Source organism: Phocoena phocoena, chromosome 4 (genome assembly GCF_963924675.1).
Source record: "Phocoena phocoena chromosome 4, mPhoPho1.1, whole genome shotgun sequence".
Classification (NCBI taxonomy): Eukaryota; Metazoa; Chordata; class Mammalia; order Artiodactyla; family Phocoenidae; genus Phocoena; species Phocoena phocoena.
In genome coordinates this window covers 100768220-100787377 of record NC_089222.1, presented here as the reverse complement: position 1 = coordinate 100787377, position 19158 = coordinate 100768220, and the positions used below count along the sequence as shown (strand labels likewise).

At 38.1% G+C, this 19158-nt stretch overlaps 1 protein-coding gene across 1 annotated transcript in view; it reads left to right on the top strand.

The window, feature by feature from the left end:
- Positions 1 to 19158, top strand: part of EPHA6 (EPH receptor A6) — an 862400-nt gene that overhangs the window by 742563 nt on the left and 100679 nt on the right. The window lies entirely within an intron of this gene.

The window sequence follows — 19158 nt, the reverse complement described above, 5'->3', positions numbered from 1 at the left end:
ATACACTTGAAATTTCATATTAAATAATATATTAACTGCTTTTTTAAAATGAGAAGTTCATAACTAAATTTAAGATACTAATAAAATTGACAGGGTAACTCAAATCCTGAAGCATGTATAGATTTTGTTGTCAGATTTGACATCCAGATTCCAGACATATTCTTCTCTCTTATATGATTGTAAGGACTAAGAGGCCCAGAACAGTGCTGTCTTAGTTTAAATCTGACTACAGAATTAAACATCAAATTAGGTCACCATATACTAACACTCTGAAAAGTGCTTCTTGAAAGTTATAGATTATGTCTTTTTTTTTAATTTTAGAATTCTATTTATTTTTTTATACAGCAGGTTCTTATTAGTTATCCATTTTATACATATTAGTATATATATGTCAATCCCAATCTCCCAATTCATCAAGATTATGTCTTGATTAAGCAATAAGTCTCTGAATTTGAGGTACCAAGTAAATGGTAAATAATGTAACCAAGTACTTTTTAAAAAAAAGTCTCAGACATACCTAACTGCTCAGAGGATCCTGGGGTACAAAATATCATATACTGATTAATTGACTTTATAATGAACATGGACATTCAAATCTCAAAATAGCAGACCTCTTGCCTTCGAAGAGCTTCCCTTTTGACAGGGTAAATAGACTCATGCTTCCTTGCTATTCAGTGCATTAAATCATGCGGCAAGAGTCTGTAAAAAATGTAAAATATGTAAAAAATGTGGAAGTACCAAAAAGCAGAGGTCTGGAGAAAGCATCACAAAGAAGATAAGTTGAACAAATATTAAAATATTTCATTAGGCAGACAGTTAGGGAGAAGATCCAGATAGAGGAAACAGAAAGAGAAAAAGACATAGAAATTTGGGGAAGTGAATGGGAATGTTTACACAAAATGTGGACAGTTTGGAATGGGGGCGAGAAGCAGTGGAGGGGCCAGGTTTCTTAGGAATAATTGTGATGGTAGTTGGGTGGGACATCAGGAAATTTGAAGGTTTTTCTATAGTAATTAAGAGACAGACATTGATTGTTTTAAATAGAGGAATAATAAAATATATACATGTTTTAGAAAATATTATTGAAACAGTGTGAGGGAAAGCTTGAAGGACAGGAGGACTGGTAACAGGAAGACCAGTTAGGGCATTATTGCTATAGACCAAAAAGGTCATATGGCTTTAATTAGGGCAATAGTGGTTGGAATAAAGAGGGAGGAAAATTGAAAATTGTTATGAATGTATAATTTACAAGACTCAATAACAAACTAGATATGAATATAAGGAAGAAGAAGGACTGAAAGATTACACTAGTATTTCTAGATTGAACAGCTGGTTGAATGGTGATGTTTTATTAATCAAGACAGTGAATCCCTATTAAAGATAACTTGGCTAAATTACAAAGCAGAATTATAACAAAAGGTCACAGGTACTCTGTCTCAAAGTCATCAAGATAATGCCAGATTGAGCGGTGTCATTCTGTTCAAATTTCGTGTAAAAATTTTAGGACTTTATATAACTGTACTTTCTGTATTTCCTGTTAAAAGGAATGAGACAGAAAACTACTGCCTAGTGGAGATATACCTCAGTTCAAGCAAACCCTGTAAAATAAAATAAAGAAGAATGATCATTTATATGAAATTGATTCTTTGCTTTATAAAAATATTAAAATGAAAATAAATAGCAGGCTCTCTTGATACATTTTTTAAAGTACGATTTCATTTTTAAAAGTTTTATCTGTATACAACTTTCCTGGAACATATCTTTTACCTTAAAAGATTTTGACTCTTTCTCTTGCTGTATAATTGCTATTTCCTTATTTTTTTAATAAATGTTTTTATCTGTATCACAAAGGATTTGGAGGAAGGGAGGCTTGTGAAGGGTTTTAAAAACAGGAAGACATCACAGATTAAGGTGTTTTTTTTTGTATACTTCAAGAAAGTATTCATTGAAACTACCCATTCCGAATCAATACAGGGGCAAAATAAATAAACATTTTCCGTTATGATGACTTTGCCAATATAGAAAGCACATATCACAGCAAAGAGCAGTAAGAACTGGTTAAAAGACAGGCTGGAAAGATGGGGTGACCACTGTGACCCCAGTACTGGCTATCGTGCTGAACTGGTCAGCCTGTGGTAGGTGGAGCCTACCACAGCAGAATGGCCATTGGAGCCAGACTGACCAGACCAGAAAGAGATGAGACAAGAGAAATTACTCTGCCAACAATTACTGAGACTTTAGCCCCCTAGTTAGAAGACCTATCCATGGAATGTATGAGAATGTATTGTTTACACTATAAAATACACTAAAGTAAATAAAAGGATGGGATTTACAACTGATAATAAGCAGAAATTCTAGTATTTCTTCCTACAGCTTAAGAGTGTTTTTTGCATGTCCTGCATCAAGTCTAAGACTATTCATTCAACATGTATTCAATACAGTTTATTATGGAGCTACCATATTTAAGGCTCTATCCCTTGGAGGGCCAATTACTAAAACTAAAGGGATTCTTGAGAAGAGATAAAAGGCTGCACAGAGAGAGGACCAAGACTAACAGAACAAGTAACGCATAATAAAACCAACAGATGTTCAGACACCAAGAGTGGGCAATGCAGCTTGAAAGGCAACTACAGGAGTAGCAGATTCTCCTGGTAAGCTCTGTACTAAAATACATCAAGCCTTTGCAAAGGGACATCAAGAACTGGTGAAGGCATGAAAGCCAAGAAATGTAGGCTAAAGATAGAAGGGGAAAAAATGCACAAAAATAGGATCTAGACAAGGACTGAGAGGCCTTGTTTTTACATGCCAATTCTATAAAGAGGCTACCAGGCACTTCATGAGGAGAGGCTGGTGAATGATTATGAACCACACCTAATGATACATATACAATTAGTGATATGTAGCTAACTTAATCTGCACAAAATTTACTGAGTTGGATTGTTCTCATTTGATTACATGGTCTCATATCTAGTTATAATTTAAGTGCTAAGAAATCTCTTCCTTTACTGAATCTAACACACATTCACATGGACAATTGTTTTATATCCAGTTCTGGAGGAGGCACTCTCTCATTTGAATATTGCTAAGCAACAAGTCTTAAACTTACATTGAAAATATTAAGCCTCTTTGCTCTCAAGTATGGAAATGAGGTCCTATTTACCTAAAAAGAACATTAAAAGATATATTATGGCTCACACTTGTCTGTTTTAAGAGATAAGTTTTATTTAAGATATGGTACAATGGCAGTTACTGCTCAGAGTTTTTTTAACTATAATGAGTAGCTCCATTTCTTATAGTTTAAAGATCGAAACAAAATGGAAGAATCATTTTATCACAATATCTGTAAAAATTCTAAAATTCCTTGATACTAATTTTCAATTGTGTTCACTTGTGTTATGAAGACAAAGTTTGCTTTTTATTTTGATAGTGATGTTTGCATACAAGTACTTTCCTAGTTGAAGTACAGTCTCATTATTAACAACACATAATCCGAATAATCACAGTTCTGTTAACATCTTAATTCTATTTACTTTGCATTCATAAGACCTCTCCAAGCTCCAACTCTCTTTTTTTTTTAAGTAACAAATTTTATTTATTTTGCTTGATGTTAAATATAACATTATTTTTTTTTCTGTTTTTTTTTTCATTTCAACATCTTTATTGGAGTATAATTGCTTTACAATGGTATGTTAGTTTCAGCTTCACAACAAAATAAATCAGTTATATATATACATATGTTCCCATATCTCTTCCCGCTTATGTCTCCCTCCCTCCCACCCTCCCTATCCCACCCCTCCAGGTGGTCACAAAGCACCAAGCTGATCTCCCTGTGCTATGTGGCTGATTCCCACTAGCTATCTACCTTACGTTTGGTAGTGTATATATGTCCATGCCTCTCTCGCTTTGTCACCATTTACCCTTCCCCCTCCCCATAGCCTCAAGTCCATTCTCTAGTAAGTCTGTGTCTTTATTCCTGTTTCACCCCTAGGTTTTTCATGACAATTTTTTTTTCTTAAATTCCATACATATGTGTTAGCATACGGTATTTGTCTCTCTCTTTCTGACTTACTTCACTCTGTATGACAGACTCTAGGTCTATCCACCTCATTACAAATAGCTCAATTTCGTTTCTTTTTATGGCTGAGTAATATTCCATTGTATATATGTGCCACATCTTCCTTATCCATTCATCCGATGATGGACACTTAGGTTGTTTCCATCTCTGGGCTATTGTAAATAGAGCTGCAATGAACATTTTGGTACATGAGTCTTTTTGAATTATGGTTTTCTCAGGGTATATGCCCAGTAGTGGGATTGCTGGCTCATATGGTAGTTCTATTTGTAGTTTTTTAAGGAACCTCCATACTGTTCTCCACAGTGGCTGTATCAATTTACATTCCCACCAACAGTGTAAGAGGTTTCCCTTTTCTCCACACCCAGTCCACCATTTATTGTTTCTAGATTTTTTGATGATGGCCATTCTGACTGGTGTGAGATGATATCTCATTGTAGTTTTGATTTGCATTTCTCTAATGATTAGTGATGTTGAGCATTCTTTCATGTGTTTGTTGGCACTCTGTATATCTTCTTTGGAGAAATGTCTATTTACGTCTTCTGCCCATTTTTGGATTGGGTTGTTTGTTTTTTAGGTATTGAGCTGCATGAGCTGCTTATAAATTTTGGAGATGAATCCTTTGTCAGTTGCTTCATTTGCAAATATTTTCTCCCATTCTGAGGGTTGTCTTTTGGTCTTCTTTATGGTTTTCTTTGCTGCGCAAAAGCTTTTAAGTTTCATTAGGTCCCATTTGTTTACTTTAGTTTTTATTTCCATTTCTCTAGGAGGTGGGTCAAAAAGGACCTTGCTGTGATTTATGTCATAGAGTGTCCTGCCTATGTTTTCCTCTAAGAGTTTGATAGTTTCTGGCCTTACATTTAGGTCTTTAATCGATTTTGAGCTTATTTTTGTGTATGGTGTTAGGGAGTGATCTAATCTCATACTTTTACATGTACCTGTCCAGTTTTCCCAGCACCACTTATTGAAGAGGCTGTCCTTTATCCACTGTACATTCCTGCCTCCTTTATTAAAGATAAGGTGACCATATGTGCGTGGGTTTATCTCTGGGCTTTCTATCCTGTTCCATTGATCTATCTTTCTGTTTTTGTGCCAGTACCATACTGTCTTGATTGCTGTAGCTTTGTAGTATAGTCTGAAGTCAGGAGGCCTGATTCCTCCAGCTCCGTTTTTCGTTCTCAAGATTGCTCTGGCTATTTGGGGTCTTTTGTGTTTCCATACAAATTGTGAAATTTTTTGTTCTAGTTCTGCGAAAAATGCCATTGATAGTTTGATAGGGATTGCATTGAATTTGTAGATTGCTTTGGGTAGTAGAGTCATTTTCACAATGTTGATTCTTCCAGCCCAAGAACATGGTATATCTCTCCATCTATTTGTATCATCTTTAATTTCTTTCATCAGTGTCTTATAATTTTCTGCATACAGGTCTTTTGTCTCCTTAGGTAGGTTTATTCCTAGATATTTTATTCTTTTTGTTGCAATGGTAAATGGGAGTGTTTTCTTGCTTTCACTTTCAGATTTTTCATCCTTAGTGTATAGGAATGCCAGAGATTTCTGTGCATTAATTTTGTATCCTGCTACTTTACCAAATTCATTGATTAGCTTTAGTAGTTTTCTGGTAGCATCTTTAGGATTCTCTGTGTATAGTATCATGTCATCTGCAAAGAGTGACAGCTTTACTTCTTCTTTTCTGATTTGGATTCCTTTTATTTCCTTTTCTTCTCTGATTGCTGTGGCTAAAACTTCCAAAACTATGTTGAATAAGAGTGGTGAGAGTGGGCAACCTTGTCTTGTTCCTGATCTTAGTGGAAATGCTTTCAGTGTTTCACCATTGAGGATGATGTTGGCTGTGGGCTTGTCATATATGGCCTTTATTATTTTGAGGAAAGTTCCCTCTATGCCTACTTTCTGCAGGGTTTTTATCATAAATGGATGTTGAATTTTGTCAAAAGCTTTCTCTGCATCTATTGAGATGATCATATGGTTTTTCTCCTTGAATTAGTTAATATGGTGTATCACGTTGATTGATTTGCGTATATTGAAGAATCCTTGCATTCCTGGAAAAAACCCCACTTGATCATGGTGTATGATCCGTTTAATGTGCTGTTGGATTCTGTTTGCTAGTATTTTGTTGAGGTTTTTTGCATCTATGTTCATCAGTGATATTGGCCTGTAGTTTTCTTTCTTTGTGACATCCTTGTCTGGTTTTGTTATCAGGGTGATGGTGGCCTCGTAGAATGAGTTTGGGAGTGTTCCTCCCTCTGCTATATTTTGGAAGAGTTTGAGAAGGATAGGTGATAGCTCTTCTCTAAATGCTTGAAAGAATTTGCCTGTGAAGCCATCTGGTCCTGGGCTTTTGCTTGTTGGAAGGTTTTTATCACAGTTTCAATTTCAGTGCTTGCGATTGGTCTGTTCATATTTTCTATTTCTTCCTGATTCAGTCTGGGCAGGTTGTGCCTTTCTAACAATTAGTCCATTTCTTCCAGGTTGTCCATTTTATTGGCATAGAGTTGCTTGTAGTAATCTCTCATGATCTTTTATATTTCTGCAGTGTCATTTGTTACTTCTCCTTTTTCATTTCTAATTCTATTGATTTGAGTCTTCTCCCTTTTTTCTTGATGAGTCTGGCTAATGGTTTATCAATTTTATTTATCCTTTCAAAGAACCAGCTTTTAGTTTTATTGATCTTTGCTATCGTTTCCTTCATTTCTTTTTCAATTATTTCTGATCTGATTTTTATGATTTCTTTCCTTCTGCTAACTTTGGGGTTTTTTTGTTCTTCTTTCTCTAATTGCTTTAGGTGCAAGGTTAGGTTGTTTATTCGAGATGTTTCCGGTTTATTAAGGTCGGATTGTATTGCTATAAACTTTCCTCTTAGAACTGCTTTTGCTGCATCCCATAGATTTTGAGTCATCATGTCTCCATTGTCATTTGTTTCTAGGTATTTTTTGATTTTCTCTTTGATTTCTTCAGTGATCTCTTGGTTATTAAGTAGTGTATTGTTTAGCCTCCATGTGTTTGTATTTTTTACAGATCTTTTCCTGTAATTGATATCTAGTCTCATAGCATTGTGGTCGGAAAAGATACTTGATACAATTTCAATTTTCTTAAATTTACCAAGGCTTGATTTTTGACCCAAGATATGATCTATCCTGGAGAATGTTCCATGAGCACTTGAGACAAATGTGTATTCTGTTGTTTTTGCATGGAATGTCCTATAAATATCAATTAAGTCCATCTTGTTTAATGTATCATTTAAAGCTTGTGTTTCCTTATTTATTTTCATTTTGGATGATCTGTCCATGGGTGAAAGTGGGGTGTTAAAGTCCCCTACTATGAATGTGTTACTGTCGATTTCCCCTTTTATGGCTGTCAGTATTTGCCTTATGTATTGAGGTGCTCCTATGTTGGTTGCATAAATATTTACAATTGTTATATCTTCTTCTTGGATCGATCCCTTGATCATTATGTAGTGTCCTTCTTTGTCTCTTCTAATAGTCCTTATTTTAAAGTCTATTTTGTCTGATACAAGAATTGCTACTCCAGCTTTCTTTTGGTTTCCATTTGCATGAAATACCTTTTTCCATCCCCTTACTTTCAGTCTATATGTGTCTCTAGGTCTGAAGTGGGTCTCTTGTAGACAGCAAATATATGCATCTTGTTTTTGTATCCATTCAGCCAATCTGTTTCTTTTGGTGGGAGGATTTAGTCCATTTATATTTAAGGTAATTATTGATATGTGTGTTCCCATTCCCATTTTCTTAATTGTTTTGGGTTCGTTATTGTAGGTCTTTTCCTTCTTTTGTGTTTCTTGCCTAGAGAAGTTCCTTTAGCAGTTGTTGTAGAGCTGGTTTGGTGGTGCTGAACTCTCTCAGCTTTTGCTTGTCTGTAAAGGTTTTAATTTCTCCATCAAATCTGAATGAGATCCTTGCTGGGTAGAGTAATCTTGGTTGCAGGTTTTTCTCCTTCAACACTTTCAATATGTCCTGCCACTCCCTTCTGGCTTGCAGAATTTCTGCTGAAAGATTGGCTGTTAACCTTATGGGGATTCCCTTCTGTGTTATTTGTTGCTTTTCCCTTGCTGCTTTTAATATCTTTTCTTTGTATTTAATTTTTGACAGTTTGATTAATATGTGTCTTGGCGTGTTTCTCCTTGTATTTATCCTATATGGGACTCTCTGTGCTTCCTGGACTTGATTAACTATTTCCTTTCCCATATTAGGGAAGTTTTCAACTATAATCTCTTCATATATTTTCTCAGTCCCTTTCTTTTTCTCTTCTTCTTCTGGAACCCCTATAATTCGAATGTTGGTGCATTTAATGTTGTCCCAGAGGTCTCTGAGACTGTCCTCAGTTCTTTTCATTCTTTTTTCTTTATTCTGCTCTGCATTAGTTATTTCCACTATTTTGTCTTCCAGGTCACTTATCCGTTCTTCTGCCTCAGTTATTCTGCTATTGATCCCATCTAGAGTATTTTTCATTTCATTTATTGTGTTGTTCGTCATTGTTTGTTTCATCTTTAGTTCTTCTAGGTCCTTGTTAACTGATTCTTGCATTTTGTCTATTCTATTTCCAAGATTTTGGATCATCTTTACTATCATTATTCTGAATTCTTTTTCAGGTAGACTGCCTATTTCCTCTTCATTTGTTGTTCTGGTGGGTTTTTATCTTGCTCCTTCATCTGCTGTGTGTTTTTCTGTCTTTTCATTTTGCTCATCTTACTGTGTTTGGGGTCTCCTTTTTGCAGGCTGAAGGTTCGTAGTTCCTGTTGTTTTTTGTGTCTGTCCCCAGTGGCTAAGTTTGGTTCAGTGGGTTTTGTAGGCTTCCTGGTGGAGGGGACTAGTGCCTGTGTTCTGGTGGATGAGGCTGGATCTTGTCTTTCTGGTGGGCAGGTCCACATCTGGTGGTGTGTTTTGGCGTGTCTGTAGACTTATTATGATTTTGGGCAGCCTCTCTGCTAATGGATGGGGTTGTGTTCCTGTCTTGCTAGTTGTTTGGCATAGGATGTCCAGCACTGTAGCTTGCTGGTCGTTGAGTGAAGCTGGGTGCTGGCGTTGAGATGGAGATCTCTGGGAGATTTCCGCCGTTTGATATTATGTGCAGCTGGGAGGCCTTTTGTGGACCAGTGTCCTGAAGTTGGCTCTCCCACCTCAGAGGCACAGCACTAACTCCTGGCTGCAGCACCAAGAGCCTTTCATCCACACCGCTCCTTAATTTGGGATAATTCATTGTCTATTCATGTATTCCACAGATGCAGGGTACATCAAGTTGATTGTGGAGCTTTAATCCGCTGTTTCTGAGGCTGCTGGGAGAGATTTCCCTTTCTCTTCTTTGTTCTCACAGCTCCCAGGGGCTCAGCTTTGGATTTCGCCCCTCCTGTGCATGTAGGTCGCGGGAGGGCCTCTGTTCTTTGCTCAGACAGGACGGGGTTAAAGGAGCCGCTGATTCGGAGGCTCTGGCTCACTCAGGCTGGGAGTAGGGAGGGTCACGGAGTGTGGGGCGGGCCTGCGGCGGCAGAGGCCAGCGTGACATTGCTAGCCCGGCAGTGGCGGGCTGCACAGGCTCCCCGGACGCGGGTGTGGATAGTGACCTGTGTTCGCACACAGGCTTCTTGGTGGCGGCAGCAGCGGCCTTAGCGTCTCATGTCTGTCTGTGGGGTCCGCACTTTTAGCCGCGGCTCGCGCCCGTCTCTGGAGCTCTCTTAAGCAGCGTTCTTAATCCCCTCTCCTCGTGCACCAGGAAACAAAGCGGGAAGAAAAAGTCTCTTGCCTCTTTGGCAGGTCCAGACTTTTCCCCGGACTCCCTCCTGGCTAGCCACGGTGCACTAACGTCCTGCAGGCTGTGTTCACGCCGCCAACCTCAGTCCTCTCCCGGCGCTCCGACAGAAGCCGGAGCCTCAGCTCCCAGCCCCGCCCGCCCCGGCGGGCGAGCAGACAAGCCTCTCGGCTGGTGAGTCCAAGCTCCAACTCTTAACCTCTACATAAGATGTGAGAAGAGTCAATCTAAGAAGACATGCACCTTCCTCCTTTACCCTTAATTCAAGTGTTTCTAAGTTGGCATGACTTTTTTTTTTTTTTGGCCGCATCAGGTCTTAGTCGCGGCACGCGTTGAGGTATGCAGGATCTCTCATTGCAGCGTGCGGGCTTCTCTCTAGTTGTAGCATGTGGATTTTCTCCTTTCTAGCTGGGGCACGAGGGCTCCCGAGCCTGTGGGCTCTGTAGTTTGTGGCATGTGGGCTCTAGCTGAGGCATGCGAGCTCAGTAGTTGTGGTGTGTGGGCTTACTTGCTCCACGGCATGTGGGATCTTAGTTCCCTGACCAGGTGTTGAACCCGTGTCCCCTGCATTGTAAAGCATATTCTTTACCACTGGACCACAGGGGAAGTCCCTGGCTTGACTTTTTGATGTGAATTTTTAAATCTTGAGACATGTCCAGCTTTAAGAGTAAATATTTTTAATGAAAATGAGATAAAAAGTATTTTAGATCATTCGCTATTCTGCCTCTAAGTACTTTATTTTGACATGAATTGTTGAGATTTGCTTGGAGAACATGCTTAACCTGCTAGTAAAACCTACTCAGAATTTTCACTCACTTCTGTCTCTCTTAACTATAAAAGAGTTACTGTAAAAAGTTATGCAGTATAATATTTTTAAATGCTTTCATTTAAAATCATATGGTATCCAATGCACTAAATAAAAGGACTTGTACTGAGAAATGTTTCTGATATTTCTGGATTTTGAAAAATAAAACTTTATCCTTTGAGATCCTACCCCAAGATTCTCTGTCCATCAAGTCATTGATGATAGAGGTGACACTGTGCTGAGATACACCATGTGGTAAAGTGCATCTTACACTAAGTCTATGGAGGTGAACCAGGGCCAACCAGAAAAATGACTTGTACTTCAATTGTTCCTTAAGATTTAACCAAGCAAAAAAATGGAAGTGATATGACAGCTTCGGGCACAAAGGCACTCTTGGGTAGAGGACCGTGAAACCTACTAGCCCCCATGAAGCTACATATCATTAACATAAATAGAAATAAGGACAGGTTTCTGCACAGAATTTGATGAAAAATTCAAAAGGAAATGAGAGTTTCCTCTAGGCAAATGTAATTCAGCAGCCTGAATATAAGGAAAAAAGTGAGAAAAATAGCTATGTTATCAGAAAGCTATAATGTGAAGGTTTAAATAACTTCTTTTTCAGTAAAAAGGTGGTGAACAAATAAACCTTGGAAGAATGAAAAACAATAAAATCCTGGCTTGATAAACTGAGTTCATCACTAAGAAAGGAGCTGTGCCATTTGGGAAAAACAACAAAATGACTCTTCCCAAAAACAGTTCTCACCTGACAGGTATTATGATAGTAGTCAGTCAAAATCAGTCAAATATACAGACTATTATAATTAGCTGAAGAGGAAGAAATCAATGTGCCAATATTAGGTTTCCTAAATTCAAAGGGAAAAAAGTGCCCTTGAACCAGCAAGTGTTTGTTTGATGGACTAATTCATGAGCAGAAAATCTGACAGTTTTTATAAATCCTTGTCAATATAAACTTTTTGTAAAGGATATTCTAATGATCTAATGTATAAAAACTATATTCTCAGGAATTAGTGTGTCCACACTTTGAGCCCAAGTGCCAGAAAGCAAATCCACAACAGTGCAGATGAAAGGGCAACAAAGCTTTATACTAAACCAGAGAGAACATGTTCTGAGTGCAAAGCAAGAATATTCAATAACTGTTCAAGAGATGAATACCATACATACCAGCTTGGATCACAGGCTGAGAGACCCAAAAGCTTCATGGTAATTTTCTGGGACAGTGCTATCAGAGAGCACAGACCTCTTTGAAATGTACTACTTAGGTGAATTGACAATGGCAGGTCTTGAGCATAAGATGGAAATGGGAATCAACAATATCAGATAATATCCAAAGAATGATTTCCTGGAAAGGTCTCATCTCTGAAGCTTAGGAAACAAGGGTTTGTGATCATTACAGAGCTCTTGGTAGTAAAACACAGGAAACAGGTTTGAAGATTATCATACACAGAGTAGAAAAGGACTGTGCAAAGCAGATTGCTCTATCAGAAACCTTGAAGCTAGAGAGAAGACCATCCTGTTCAGTCATACATACCATTAAGAAGCCAAGCCATGCTTTGGGAAAACCCCCATCTGTCATTTGTGCAAAGCATGTACAAAAGCAAATCCTTTGTAGATGTAAGTCTTGTGTCTTTCCAATATACATTTTAAAGGAAGGACCCTAAGGCCTTAGACCTGGGAAGACATTACTGAAGACAAGAGACCACTAAGAAACTTTCTGTTCAGTGCTCAAGGCTTGGGGTGACTTACGAGTAGTTTTTTTTTTTTTTTCCTAAAGTAATGAATCCCTTTAGATTTTTATAAAACCCTAGAGAGCAGGTTATTTATCTTTTACATTTTTTAACGCTTTCAGCACCTAGATTAATATACTACTTAGTGGCTGCTTAATTAATTGCTGATAATTACACAAATAAGAAAATGGTAGAAAGAAAGTGATTGAAACTATAATAACATTGTTTTCAGTAAAATTATATTAATTTTTTTCTCTGATGTCACTGTTAATCACAAGCCACCAAATGAGTAAGCCTAAGACAATCCTTAATGTATCATAAGGAGATGAAATGATTACAGTAGAAAGCAGCAAATGTTACAAACATTGAAGCAATTATGACAATGGGTCAGGGTATTCACAAACGGGATAATTCTATTTTGAAGTCTCTGAAAACATTCTACCAACGTTTTGGTCGATGCCTATAGCATGGATAAGACCCAAGACAAATTGTTCATAAAAATCACATAATATATAATATTTTAATACCTACAAACATCTGAATATATCCAATCCTTCTAGTGTAAGTGCTAATCAATGAGGAATAATCAAAGACCAGTCACAGTTCTCAAGATATTTGGCGTAAACCTTGATGTAACCAAGAACCACAGGAAATACCAAGTGCTGCTTCTTTTTGCAACATCCAACACTGTATAATTCAGAGGTTCTCTCCCTGCTCCCAGTGATTTTAGAATAAACCCAGACTAAATTGATTTCCTGGGGAAGATCAATCAGCGGATGTTTAGCAAGCAGAAAGTACAGTGTTCATTGGCCCATCTTGCTTGTGCAGAGGAAAGAAAAAAACAAGGCAATGTACACAAAGCTGCTGACCTTAGCCCTGGAGTTTCAAAGGTACCATCTGAAGAAAGAAGTCATTACTAATGCTTAATTTCTAGTTTTATCTCTGATGTGGAAAAAATGCTTTTTTTTTCCTCTGACAATAAAAAACTGGAAAGGAAAACAATATAAATACAGGATAAATCACATGAAAGCTCTATGAAGACTTACTTATTCCCAGTGTAAAGAGCTTCACATCAATGGTAAATAAATTGAAAAAGGTTATCAGTTATTTATGCTGTTTGTGGCAGACCCTGTTAGTTGGCTACCCAGCCTCTCTTGTCGTCTCTTCCTTGCTAATAAAATCTTTATTTGGATGTTTATGATGAACTCAGGTCCAAGAAATAAATCATGATTTATACATAAGCCAGTTATACTTATACCATTCTCCTTTGACACTTAAATTTTACTCTTTGACAGGTCACTTAAACGTAAAGGAAAGTGAGATTGGCAACTGTGGGGAAAATTTTGGGGTTGAAGTCTATTATAAATAGGCTTGATGTAACCAAGAACCACATCTTGGCTACATCAAGATGTAACCAAGAACCACATCTTGGTTACATCAAGATGTAACCAAGCTCTCTTTCTTGAGAGAGCTTTGTAGAATTGGCCCCTTCTTTTCTTTATTGCCTTGATTATAGTTTTGGAAGGACATAGGCTTGGGGCTGTGACAGCCATCCTTCAGTCATGAGGCAACAAGCCTAAGGAGACAAACCCAGTGCTAAAGATGGCCAAGTAGGAGAGCAAAAGAACCTAGTTGTCTGATGAAATTGTTAAGCACCTATGTCAACACAGAATCCACTTACTCCAGTTATTTTTTTTATAATTTAGTTAAATATTTTATTTGCTTAAGCTACTGAGAATTGGGCCTTCTATGACTTGTATCTGAAGACATTCTTTTTTTTTTTTTTTTTTTTTTTGCTGTACACGGGCCTCTCACTGCTGTGGCCTCTCCCGTTGCAGAGCACAGGCTCCTGGACGCGCAGGCTTAGCGGCCATGGCTCACGGGCCTAGCCGCTCCACGGCATGTGGGATCCTCCCAGACCAGGGCACGAACCCATGTCCCCTGCCTCGGCAGGCGGACTCTCAACCACTGCGCCACTAGGGAAGCCCTGGAGACATTCTGATACAGTAATCAACACATAAGAAAACCTCCAGATTAATAGGTAATGTAAATAGGAAAATGAAAACATGAGTTTAAGTAAAATATCACCTCAGTCATACAAACTGACTAAATTATCTGAGCAGACTATAAATATACAGTTAGTTTGAGGATTAAATAATCATAACTTATTCATTTAACATGTATATCCTAATATTATTGGGTGCTAAATTGGAGATTAAAGTACTTAAGGTCTGGGGAGAAGACAGGCATTAAATAATCATGTGTAATTACAGTCTGAGATTTTATACAACATGTGTGTTGAGTGCCTATTGTGTGCCAGATACTGTTCTGAAGACTGGAGATATTCCAATGAATAAGCTTTTCTTTTGGAGCTTACAGCCTTGAGTATGGTGGGAATAAGGATAATAAACAAAGTTAAAAAAGAGAGAAAGAGGAATCTCAATCTTAGATAGTGATAGATGCTGGATATATAATAAAAACATAAAAAATAAAATTGAGTAGCTACCTTGGAAGCACGGCTAGAAAATATGTCTTTAATGAGGTGTCATTTGAAATGAGACCTGAAAATTGTAAAGGTACCAGCCAAGAAAAGATCTGAAGCCAGATGTTCTGAGGTGAAGGAAAACAAATATAGATCGTAAACCTTAGGGAACAAGCTTGGCATATTTTAGAAGTAGGAATAAGGCCAAGATGGTTGACACACTGAGAGATCAGGGAAAGTGGTAGGAAACTAGGACTGAGAGGCCAGATCCTGTATAAACTCAAAGGTCATGGAAAGGAGTAGACTAACTATGAAACGAAGCCATTGGAAAACTTTAAGCAGTTGAGGACATAACAGAATTTGTGTTTTTTAAGAGCTCACTCTGCCTGATATGTTGGGAATGAATTGTAGAGGGCAAAAGAGAGAACAAAAGATTCATTTGCCGCATCCTAGACAAGAAATGATGGTAGCTTTGTGTAAGCTGGTAATAGAAAACGTAAAGAATGGTGAAGATACTTGAGATATCTTGTGTCAATAGCTCCACCAACATATGTGAGTATGTGTGTGTATTTATATATTTTTTAACAAGTAAGGAAATTGAGGCCCAAAGAAATTAAGTGATGTGCTCAAGTCACATGGCTATTACGTTAGGAACAATGTCAATTAACTATTGCTATAATGACATTGTTAAAGGAAAGTATCTGTTCCACAACTGAATCTTCCTCCTTCTCCAGTACTTCCCAATGTAAATTCTTTCCTGTCCTATGCAAACTTCCTTCTGTTTCTCACCTCTGAGACCCATGCGGAAGATAATGGATAGCAGTAGTTGAAAGTCTTTGAAGATTGAGAAATAAGGAGAATGATCTCTTAGTCTTTGGTGATATATATTACAAATACACACATATCTCAAAATGTTTCTTGTTCTTTTGTTTATTGAACTTTTTAAAGTATTCTGCAATCAGTATTTTACTTCACGCTAAGAGAAAGAAAACAATATATGGGGCTTCCCTGGTGGCGCAGTGGTTGAGAGTCCGCCTGCCGATGCAGGGTACACGGGTTTGTGCCCCGGTCCGGGAAGATCCCACATGCTACGTAGCGGCTGGGCCCGTGAGCCATGGCCGATGAGCCTGCATGTCCGGAGCCTGTGCTCCGCAATGGGAGAGGCCACAGCAGTGAGAGGCCCACGTACCGCAAAAAAAATATATATATATATAATTATATATATATATATATGTTATAGAAATAGAGAAATACCTCCTGGCAGAGTTCCAAGATATCTTTCTGATCAGTATATTTAAAATTTTTTCTCCCTGGTATTAGTTGGTGAATAAACAACATGTTTGTTTGATTGTTTTCATGTGACTTTTCTAATCAAAAAGATGGAGGTCATTTCACTGGGTAACATTTATTTTTAAATGAAAGATGAAGAGATTAAGGAAATGAACATTACCGTTACTGATTTTTTTTAATGGAATTCTGGGCAATATTCCATGAAACCTCAGATTCTTCCACAGTTTCAAATTCAATACCTATCCCTCATTGTCACCCCAGGGCCTACCATTAAGCCCCACAATCATCAGCTTTTCCAAGCCTATAAGCAATCATTAGGAGATCAAAAGCTAGAGAAAGTGCTATCGAATTCTGAAGTATACTTTTAAAAGATACAAAATTGAATTTCAAACATTCAAAAATTTATCAGCATCCTTGTTAAGAAATAAATACTTTTTCCCCATTTTTTCACCTGGCTATCCCTTTGTTGGTTTATGCTAGCTACACCAATCAGGTTTTCATACAGCAAACATTTATAGCCGTGGTTCACTACAGGCCACTGAAAAGGAGACCGCAAATAACTTTTCCTCAAACTTTCCCTTGGACCTCTCCCTCTGCAAGGAACAGTTCTGAATGCATTCATGATCCATAAATATTAGCATGTATTCAGATCATGACCTATTCTAATTAACATAAACACACAGAGTTTCACTATACCTAGTTCTGCTTCTTTAAACTTGCAATAAGAACGGAGTGTTATCATATGAAGCATGCACATTATTCAGTTGTTTAACCATGCTCTTAATCAGTGTCTAATATGTGTCATAAATAGGCAGCTGCTAAATGAATTATACATAAAGATAATGTTTTCTAGATTACTCTTTTCTGTATATATTGAATAATTTAGGTCCTAACACATTCTGATCCTTAATTCTGGTTTTTTTATAGAAACTGAATCATTACCTTGTTCTTTTTAGTGGTAAAAAATTTTGTTTTTTATATATACTATAAAAGTAAAATCTCTTTAAGGGAAGACAACTTTTTTTTTTTTAATTTTTGGCTGCGTTGGGTCTCCGTTGCTGCACGTGGGCCCTCTCCAGTTGCGGCGAGCAGGAGCTACTCTTCATTGCGGTGCACAGGCTGCTCATTGCGGTGGCTTCTCTTGTTGTGGAGCATGGGCTCTAGGTGCCCTGGCTCAGTAGTTCTGGCGCACGGACCTAGTTGCTCCATGGCATGTGGGATCCTCCCTGACCAGGGCTCAAACCCGTGTCCCTGGCATTGGCAGGCAGACTCTCAACCACTGAGCCACCAGGGAAGCCCCAACATTTTTAATTTAAGTGTTTATAACATATATTTTTTTGAGGGCTCAGATTTTTTTTAAATTAATTTATTTAATTTTGGCTGCATTGGGTCTTCGTTACTGTGCTTTCTCTAGTTGCGGTGAGCGGGGGCTACTCTTCGTTGTGGTGCGCGGGCTTCTCATTGTGGTGGCTTCTTTTGTTGTGGAGCACGGGCTCTAGGCAAGCGGGCTTCAGTAGTTGTGGCATGCAAGCTCAGTAGTTGTGGCTTGTGGGCTCTAGAGCACAGGCTCAGTAGTTGTGGCACACGGGCTTAGTTGCTCCACAGCATGTAAATTCGATAGAACCAAGTTGTATTATTCATAGAAAGTAATAACTAACAAAGGCAAGGGGTAAGCTATTACACCCTCATATACACCCCACCCTCAATAGAATTTCATAATCAGGGCATTACAATAGGCCAATAAGTATGTGGAATCATTACGTAATGAAGAAAACACTATAGACATAATATGGTAGAAAAAACAGTGTGTTATAAACTTGGAGTTTATAACCACATCTTGAATAGACTTGATAATACTGTCTACTATCTACAGAAATATTATAACAACCAACAAGATAATAAGCTAAAGTATGGATTATAGCCTCTATTAAGATGAACAGCATAAAAATCACCTAAGGCACTTATTTAAAATGCAGATTCCCAATTCCCAGCCCCAGAAAGTCATTTTCATTCAGCAGGTCTGTGGGAGGAGTAGCAAGGTATGATCTGGAAATCTGGGTTTTTAGTAAACACCCAGGTGATTGTAAAACAGGTTATCTAAAAGTCCTATCTCGCTTAACTGCCCTAATATAATCTCGACACATATCCAATTATTTCCTCCTCCAGCCTTGCACATCATTAAGTAAGACAAAAGTCACAAGCAGGTAAAAGATTTGTCAATACAGTGGAAAAGGGGTTGGGAGAGGAGGGAAGGTGAGTGACATGGACGAGGGGAAGTTAGATTTGTTATGGTCACACTAAGAGACCTTATTCTTTTTTCTTTCTTTTTTTTTTTTTTTTTGCGGTACGCGGGCCTCTCACTGTAGTGGCCTCTCCCGTTGCGGAGCACAGGCTCCGGACACGCAGGCGCAGCGGCCATGGCTCACGGGCCCCCCCACCCCGCTCTGTGGCATGTGGGATCTTCCCGGACCGGGGCACGAACCCGTGTCCCCTGCATCGGCAGGCAGACTCTCAACCACTGCGCCACCAGGGAAGCCCCGAGACCTTATTCTTTGAATATATATTCCATGTAGCCCAAATTTTGTTTTCAGTTTCTCTTAGAAGATAGTTTTCAGTGTAAAGCATGCTTAATAATGAAGAGTGAAATTGTTAGCCCTGATGTTAATTTTTTATTCTGTTTTTACCTTTGTTTTGATGGCCTCACTAGTCTCCACTTTGCTATACCTTCATGCAGTTTCTTCTCTTTATCTGTGATGGTCATTTTTCTCCAATATTGACTGATGTGGAAATGTTTGCCCCTCTCTGAGCACTTATGGAAGGCCTGTAAAATTATGTGAAAATACTTTAAACAATGATATAACTATAACCTGTAGCCAAAACATGCATAACTTTCCTCAGCAAAGTCATGTAGTTGCCCCAGGTGCCGAATTTTATCTCAGAGTCTTAAAACAATTATGTGTATTTCAGATTATGCCATTGAATGTTTAAT